Genomic DNA, 9,374 nt, shown 5'->3' on the forward strand with positions numbered 1-9,374 from the left:
TAGTTTTTAAATATTAATATTTTAGTGCAAATTTAGGCCAATTCATCTTTTGGCACCAAATAAACAGACTTCATTTGTGGTGTGTTGGCTCCATCTTTTGGTCCCACTGAAACAAATTTCAAACTTCATTTGTGGTGTGTTGGCTCTCTCTAGTGGTATGCGGGAGTGGTACAGCCTGTCTACCCTTATTTGGATACCGTAATGGCGACAATATCAATGGCGGCGCACAGCCTCGCTGCTTTCAGGAACCATTGGAGGTTTTAAGGTTGCGCGAACCATTGAATAGTTACGGTAAACACAATGGCTTCTATGCTTGGTGGAAAACTCCATATCCCACAATTCATAGCACATCTCTGCCGAGTTAAACAATGGCGGCCACCACTTCGTTTTATATGTCTTTTATTAGTGTTTCTAGGTCACAAAATAAACTTTTAAGATATTTTCAGGCGAGAATGTAGGTGTGTAAACTTCAAATATCTGCTTGTTTTATCAAGACATCCCATATTAGCGACAGTGCTCTGTGACGTCGGTCCTGCCTGACAGCTAGCCGGCTACCTAGCTAGCTGCCGCACTTGGCTGCAAATGGATAGCGAGGGGACTCTCTCTCTCGTTTCACCTCCCCAGTCTCTCACAAATGCTCGCACAGAATCGGAGTTACAGCTGGATGTGGAAAAAATAACTGAGTTGTTTGGTGGTGCTATAAGCGGAGCTACAACAGTGGGCAGCTATCCACGGTGTATGACAGAAAGGACATGCATGAACGAGACATACGAGGCGAGGGCAGGCGACCACCGATCGACCGGTGGTTGCTAACGCGTAGGTCAATCGTGGATCAGGGAAAGCGAAGGTAGGAGCGTGAGGTGAACTGAATTTCAGGTAAGAAGTTATGAACTGCACTCTATTTGGGTCAGATATAAACAGAGTTTAGGTGTAGTTTATTTTCGTTGTGCTGACTTTTTACAATCGTACTGCGTGCTAGCCAGCACGACGGGAGTTTATATACAGCTGTGTGCGCGCTAAGTTACTGACGTTGGACTTTATTTTATTCATAATGGTTAATTCGTAGAGTTGCCGTACAAACGGAATCGTGCCACATTCAGAGAAAATATTACGATTTATTTTGTCGTTACGAAGCCTCCCCTGTCATTCTCTGCCTGTTGCAACTTCAATCATGAAACTGATCAATGATCGGCTTTTCGCTCGTTTGTTTATCGCGCTAAACAACAGCAGCACGTTTAAGCTTGATCAGCTGTTGTTAGAATTCATTTGATTTTAATTTCTAGTATCAGCTGATGTTTGCTGGAGCCACAGCTGTAGAAGCGGCTGGTCGAAACCAGGAGATGACCTTACTGAATCATCAGAGCTGAACTGGTGATGGAGAAACAGGTTTAGCTTTTTTAGGTGACATGAATGAGTTGAAGGAAGTTATGAACTGTTTCTGAGAGAAATAAACACCAAGCTCCTTTTTTTATTTAGCTGACAGCTGGTAACTGTGCAGGGGCGGATCTAGCAAAGCTTTTGCCAGGGGGCAGGTAGGGCATCTTACAACCAAAGTTTGTATAATAATACACAAGATTGGCTGTAGACCATTGTTAATCATTCAGAACACTGTGTAAAAATAACAAAAACAAAAAGTGAATGCAAAAGTGCATAAATATTTATTTTACGTGATTGATGTGTGTGGCGGGCGTGGTCTGCAGTGCCGCTGCAGGGGAGGTGGACCCACCTGAGCGGCATCTGCAATCACGCCTCTCTGGCGTAGTCTGTGCTCTCGGCTGTTTTTGGGTGTGTGTCGGGCTGTGAGTTGAAAAGCTACAGCCGGCTGTGTGGGTACACCAACCATGTGTGAAAAGTGGTCCATAACATAATGCTTCAAAGCGTGTTCATGCAAACATTGTCGGGTCTGCCGTGGTACAATGGGACTTCTGCTCATGAACCTGTGTGCTGGCGTCTGCAAATCGGCGCTGTACAAAGTCACTTCATCTTTACCCAAAACTGTAAGCTGTCATCTGTGAGGCGCGAGCGGTGTTTGTATTTACCATAGTTCATGGTGGAGAATGGCTGCTCTGCTGAGTTTTGCTCTTTGTAGCTGTATGAATGGCAAACTACACTGATTACCAGCGGCATAGGCACACATAAAATTTCTTCTGAAATTTTCCCTTTCTAGTTCAATATATTACACATACAGTTTCATGTATGTTGTTACACATATTACAAAATGGGCTTACAGAAGAGCCTTCTGTCTGGTAAGAGGTTATAAGTTTTAGTTGGAGAGGTGAGACAGAGTGCACTGAGGTCGAGACATACAGTCTGCACACACATACACACATACACACACAAACACACACACACACACATAGTCGGTAGACTCATTTCTAGGTAAGAGTTCAGATATATTTTGCTTGCAACTGCATTTTGTGCCTGCATAAGTGACGAGTTTGTTGTAGGACGGACTGCTGATGTTGTGAGATAAGCGGTCGTACGGCAGCTACAGGAAACATCTGGATTTGGAGGCAAAGAAAATGTTCTTTTTGAATGTGTTAAAGGTTGCCATTGCTGTAACTCATGCATGTTATGTATCTGCTTTGACGCATGAGGGGGCGTTATAATACCCTGATGTATAAAACATTCTGAGTATGCTTTCTTGGGGGGGGGTTATGCTGAGGATTGTGACGGTGTATTTCCTCCACACGTGTGTTTTAATAAAATCATTGTTTTGACGCACTTGGACCTATGGTCGTTTGTCTCTCACCTCAATTACGAACTGGTGACAGTTTTGGTGCCGAAAACCCGGATTGAGGGGGGACGTTGTTTGGTGGTTTGGCTGAGGTCCAGTGGTGTGGTCAAACGGATGGACAGGAGCCAGCAGGTCGACTGAGTGACGGGCCCTTTATAAGACAGGTAAGGCACCGCCTATTGATTAAAGTAAATATCTAAAAGGTGCTGATTTGGAAATAAAGCTAAATTGAATGTTCACTCAGTAGAGTTTCTGGTGAAATGTCCGTGGTGATTTTGGGTCATTGGTCATAAAAGTAAAAGTTTGGGGAATATTTGACTGACAAAATTTAGTACCGTTAATTTTGTGGTTGAAGTTTAAGTTGATGTGATACGTGTTTATGTTGGTGTGTTATACTTGTTGATTGTGACATCAGCCAAGAAAAGAGTTTAGATTAGGGTATTTGGTGAAGGGATGGATGTATCCCTGTATTGATTAGTAGAATTAGATTCGGGCATCAGATAATAAACTGGCGGTTAGAGTCCACAGTGATGCTTTTAAATGTATTTAAATTAATTTAGGACCGGAGTTGGACTCCGAGGAGCGCAGGTGCTCAGTGTGTGGCAGCGACTGGTGATCATGGACGCACGGTCATCCCTGGCGACGTCCAGTTAGCCCGGGTAGTTCCCGCGGGACTTCGGGCACCCATTAAAAACTAAGTGGTAAAGGACCACTTCTTTACTGCGCTGTTTGATTGACAGGGCGGGGTCCCGGCCGTGACCATTCAACGTGACTTACAGGTGAGCTTTAAGTAAAGCTGTAAGGCGCAAGTGGGATACTTAGACGCTGGAGGTGGAGCTTCCTGTCCAGCCGTGGGAAGCGGTTATAAATTAATTAGCGGTCAAATTTCTAGGCCCTATCGGAGAGGGCGTTCCCGAAGCGGGCTGATTGACCAGAAAGGTGGGCGAACCTGGGCCTTAGAGGCTTTTAAAGTGGTCGAAAAGTTAGGTGTACCGGTACTGAGGTTTTGAAGATGTGATATGGAAATGTTGAAGAATTTGTCTTGGCAACTGGTGTCTTTTGTTATGTTTATACATGTCTGAGCATATAATTAAGTGTAAATTGGTGGTTTGAATTGCATGGTTATAAGTGGGTGTGGTGTGAAAGTGATTTAATACAGAGGCTGAGTGAATGAGGATAAAATAAAATACTGGGTGAAAAGTATTGTGAAATTTGCTGATGAAAAGCTGAAAGATGTGATGATGTGTTGCTGAACTGTGGTAAATTGTGGTGAATGTTTTAAGTGTTTTTACGTTTGAAGCTTGTGTACTGGTGAAGCACTGAAGGGGGTGCTTTTCATGAATTTGGATATTGTTTATTGGAGAAAAGAGTATAATAAAGCTTTTGTTGATTTTGGGCCGAGCTTATGTGTAATATTTTGAGTATATTATCATTAAATACTGCAGTCTTGTGTTGGTGATTTTATATTGTGAGTACGGGGGTTGTAGTTTTTCATGAGGAGGTTATTAAGAGAACTCCTGTAAAACTCCTGAAAAATAGAGTTGTTGAGTCTTTGTTAAGAATATAATTCAAAAGGAATAATTGTGTGATTTGTGGTTGATATCTTAATTTGGCTGTAAGAAGGCAGAGGTGTGTGGTTTATTTTTGATATTTTTCAGAACGGAGACAACGGGTGTGTGTGGTTTGATTTATGTCTTCTCCATAGTAAGAATAAAAGCGCGTGTACAGAGGCTCTATTTTTATTTTTAAGCTTTGCAATTTGTTGATGGAGTAACTGCGAGAGTGAATTTGTGCTGGTTTGGCGTGGTTAAATTGCTGGAGTTTGGTTTTTGATAAGTTGTGTTTTTGGGAGAACTGCGAGCGTGTGAGTGTATGTGGAGAGAGAGAGAGAGAGAGAGAGGGTGCAGCTGCAAGGTGGCTGTCAGAGCTTAGAGGAAGTGAAGGTTAAGCAGTCAAGGCGCCTCTGACTGTAAAAAGGGAAGTACAGCGAGGGGACCCAGAGGGTGGAGTCCCAGAGCAGCCATTTTGTGAGGGTGAGGTTAAATTCAAAATGGCTGATGCCGTGAGGGTGACCCCTAGTGGGGAAAAGAAGTACAAGCCACTTAAGGAGCAGGTGGATCAATTAAAAAAGGCCATTAAAATCACTTCTCAGGGAACTCCTAAGGAGAATGCCCGGGAGTGTCAGGACATGGAAGAGGAGGTGAAGAAATTATGTGACAGCCAACAAAAAACCTTGGAAGATAAAGTAACTCTTCATCTGATTTTTAAAGATGAAGGTGGAAAATGTGAAAAGAGGATGAAGGAAGTAAGTAGAAAAGTGAAAGCAGAAAAGAAGCTGATGAAGGAAAAACATGGTAAGTATTGTAAATTTATGATTATGTGCCAGGGGGTGTCTCAGTGGATGAAAGAGGAAGTGGATGAGACCGGACCAACGCTGGCAAAAGAGGGACAGAAGGGAGCCACGGCTGATTTGACATCAACGTCTGGATATCCCAGCCTGACACAACTGCCTACTGCCCCGCCTCCCACCGTACGCCTTTCCAATTCTGACTTTGGAGAGTGGTACACTGTGGGGGCCAGGAGGAAGAACCAGAACAGTGAAGGGAGGAATGGTGGATTTTCAGGAAAACAGCAGACAACTGACTCCTACCCGGCAGGCAGAGGGAGCCAACACAGGAGTGACGCAACCTCAACCAGTGGCAGCTACACCAGAGGTGACCCAGTCTTAGCCAGTAGCTGGGACATCTGGGTAGCATAACTACACAGAGTGTGACTTTGCTTCCTCCTTCGCACTTCAGCCCAGAAGGAGCTCTGGAAGAAGCTCAGCCTGAGGCTCAGAAGAGTGCAGAACGGGTCAGCCAGGAAGTGGCAGCCCAGGACTCATGGACCTCAGAGGAGGATACCCCTGGACCGCAGTTCCAGAGCTCACCACAAAAGGAGAAGCAAAAGGCCTGTCGGAGGCCAAATGCTGGTGACCTTAAGGAAAATCAGTGGCAGGGGGAGGTTGTCGGAAAAATGTCTACCAACCGGGAAGCCATGATGAAGCTAGAAGAGAAGTTGAAAGAACTGGAGGAGGGGGTAATAGAACAGAGGATCGAAGCGTTGGAGAAGGACATCACGAGGTCGATAAAAAAATTACAGAAACCACGGGAAGCGTCGACTTTGGGGATTGAAGGGTTAGCCCCAAAGTTTCACGCTGACTTGGGTCTGAGGACGCTTCGCTCAGGAAGGACTTTGGGGGAACAAAGAGACAAAAGACAGTCGATCTTTGAGAAGAACCAGAGGCAGAGCATTGCATTGCAGACTGAGGAGGGGCACTTCGACACAGAAGATGAGTTGCCACTCTCGATGCCTTTGATGAAGGGGCTAAAGGGAGAACCAGTGTATCAGCCCTATAACATCAGAGACTTGGAGGCGCTGGTGAAGCAACTACCCCCGATCACAGAGGGAGGAGCCGCTTGGCTGAGGAAGTTGCAGAGTCTAACAGAAGGAGAAAAGTTGGCCTTGGGTGATTTTAGAGCAGTAGGTGGGCGAGCCATGAGAGGAGGTGGTCTAGCTGATGTGGAACGGATAGCAGGAACTAGGTGTTCAGTGAATGACGTCCCCCATGAAAGGGTGCGAAATGCTCTCGCTGACACAGTGCGTGACAAATATCTGACCCCCAACACTGGCACCACACCTAAAATAGTGTGGAGCCCAGAACACACTCCTAAGAGAGTTTATAGAGCATGCAAAAGAACAAGTGAATTATGCAGACTGGAGAACATCCGGGACAAGAGGGAGAACATCAGGCGTGGTTTCGCTCAGCAGTGTTGGCAGGTCTGCCCGAGCAAGTGAGAGCTGACCTAGAAAAGAATCCAGACTTTGCGGTTGCAAATTCTACAAAATGGGAGAGACATGTGATCCACAGACTTCAGTTGGAAGAAGAAGAGGTGACCAACAAGAAGAAGGAGTTAGAGGAGGCGCAAGGGCAGCTGCTGAGACTACAACTGGCTGAGGTCAGAGATAAAGTAAATGAAAAGAAAAAAGAAAGTAAGGAGGGAGCTAAGAAAATGCTGGTGAGAAAGCCTCAGGGCGATCCTGGGCCCGACTGGCCAGATCTGGACCCAAATCTGTATCCTGATGACCGATGGCCCGTCAATGGACCAAGGCAAGGACAACCCGCGGGGAATTGGGGGGCTGGTAGGTCGCAAAGAGGGCGTGGTGGATACAGGAGGGGGGCACTAAGGGGTCGTCGTCTGGGGGGACCTATGCTGGACCCCAACACGTGACTAAGGTGCGGAGGACAAGGACACTGTGCTCGCAACTGTCGCACACCGAGCCAACAAGGAACATATTATTCACCCCAGGCTCGTGGAGCTCCTCGAGGCAGAGCAGTCCAAACAATGGGACATCAAGCTCCAAACCCAGGCATGGCGCCGGTGGCTCAGTATCCCCTAGCCGACTGGGGCGGGGATGAGGAGCTGTACTGATGGAACCCAGAGAGATCCGGCAGCATAGGAATGGCAGATTCTATGTTGTCAATGACCATGGAAGGGACTGAAATGACCTTCCTGGTGGACACTGGAGCGACTTACTCAACGCTGAGACAAAGACCAAGCAGTGCAACACTTTCCAATCACACGGTGAGTGTCGTGGGTTTTTCTGGGGTTCCGATGACTCTGCCAGTAACCGATCCAGCCCGGACAGAGCTGTGAAAACAGACTTTGAAGCACAGATATGTGGTGTCTCCCCACGTGCCTGTGAACTTGATGGGCAGGGATCTGCTCATTAAACTGGGAGCCACTATCATGTGTTCGCATGATGGATTAACAGTTATACTTCCGGGAGGAAAACAGCTGCCGTGCCTGGGGACACTTTCTAAGAACCAGTACTTGCTACAAGACTGTGAACAATTGACAGCTGACATATACTGGGGCCGGTTGGTGGAAGAAGGCATTCTAAGACAATATCAGCTGTGGGAACCTTGGATTATGAGCCTGGCAGTGTACTCTCCTCCCAGAGATCCATACCACGTCACTCTTTATTATGATAGAGATGATGACGAAATTTACAGGGACCAATTCCAGTCTGAACTTGAGGGTCAGACCTGGAATGTGCGTTGTCATAACATCTATGTTGGCCCCGAAGGCGTGGCGGCAGCAGTAAAATTGACCGAAGAACAACGGCCTTGGTTCAATATGGGACCGGATTCAGCGCCCCATATTACATTGGCGGTCCATGAGGGTCATCAGGTGAAGGAGGTGGGAACAATGGTCAGGAGAGCGCTGGACGAAGCCTGTTGGCGAGCCACTCAGATTCCAAATGTCTGGTATTCGCCAAAATGCAAAATTTACCGTATCACTGGCTTGTCAAATGACGCAGTGATGTTGGAGCATGAGCAGGTTTCCAGAATCCATGGAAGAGAAAGAATAGACCATGCTGATGCAGTAGCGGCACTGGCGACTCTTCCTGACACCTTGTGGTCAGCAGGACCGACAGATGTTGGCCTGGCAACTTGCTCGCCTGTTTTATTCCAGCTGAAGTCTGAAGCACCAATCTGGAAACCGCAGTACAGACACAAACCAGAAGCAGAGGAAGGGATTGCAGAAATCATTCAAGGGCTACTGAAAGTAGGAGTGCTTGAGCCCTCACAGTCCTACTGGAATACACCAATTTTGCCAGTAGAGAAGCATGGGACAGGAAAGTACAGGATGGCACATGACTTGAGAGCCATTAATGCCGTTCTACGTACTGACACTGTGCCTGTTCCAAATCCTTACACAGCATTAACAGCACTAACACCAGATCAAAAGTGGTTCTCGTGTATTGATCTAGCTAATGCGTTTTTCTGTCTCCCATTACATGAGTCTCTTAGAGACATTTTTTCATTCACATACAGGGGGCGAAAGTACAGATACACACGGTTACCACAAGGGTTTGCGTTGTCCCCTGGGATTTTCAACCAAGTGTTGAAAGAGCCTCTCTCTCCATGTCACCTACCTACCAGAGGGGTGTACACTGGTGCAGTATGTTGATGATTTATTCATTGCAGCTCCATCGGCTTCGGCATGTACGGCAGCCTCACTCACCATACTGAAGAGACTCGCCGAGTGTGGGTTCAAAGTAAGTAAAGAGAAGTTGCAGTTGGTCCGACCAGAGGTAATATTTCCGGGCCGTGTCATTGCTCATAAATCTGTGGGGTTGCTTAACACACACAGAGACCAGATTCTAACACATCCAAAACCACGCACGGTTAAGGAGCTGCTCTCATTCTTAGGGTTAACAGGATACAGCTGACAGTTCATACCAAATTATGCAGGCAAAACAGCTCCCTTGAGAGATCTGGTGAAAAAGGTGGGTGTCCGTAACCTTAAGGCTGAACTGTCATGGACATCGGCCACTGAGTCGGCGTTTATCACCCTGAAGCAAGACCTGTCAAGATCCACTGATCTTGCCATTCCTAATTATGACGAAACCTTCTATCTTGATGTTTCTGAGGCACACGGGATAGTTAATGGGGTGTTGTTTCAGAAAAAGAGGGGAGGGAGAGATGTACTTATGTACATCAGCATCAGACTGAATCCATTGGAGACAAGGCACCCTGTATGCACACAACATGCAGTTGGGGTGGCAAAAATCATACAAAAAACAGCAC

Source organism: Oreochromis aureus, linkage group 9, assembly GCF_013358895.1.
Source record: "Oreochromis aureus strain Israel breed Guangdong linkage group 9, ZZ_aureus, whole genome shotgun sequence".
In the NCBI taxonomy this organism is placed as follows: domain Eukaryota; kingdom Metazoa; phylum Chordata; class Actinopteri; order Cichliformes; family Cichlidae; genus Oreochromis; species Oreochromis aureus.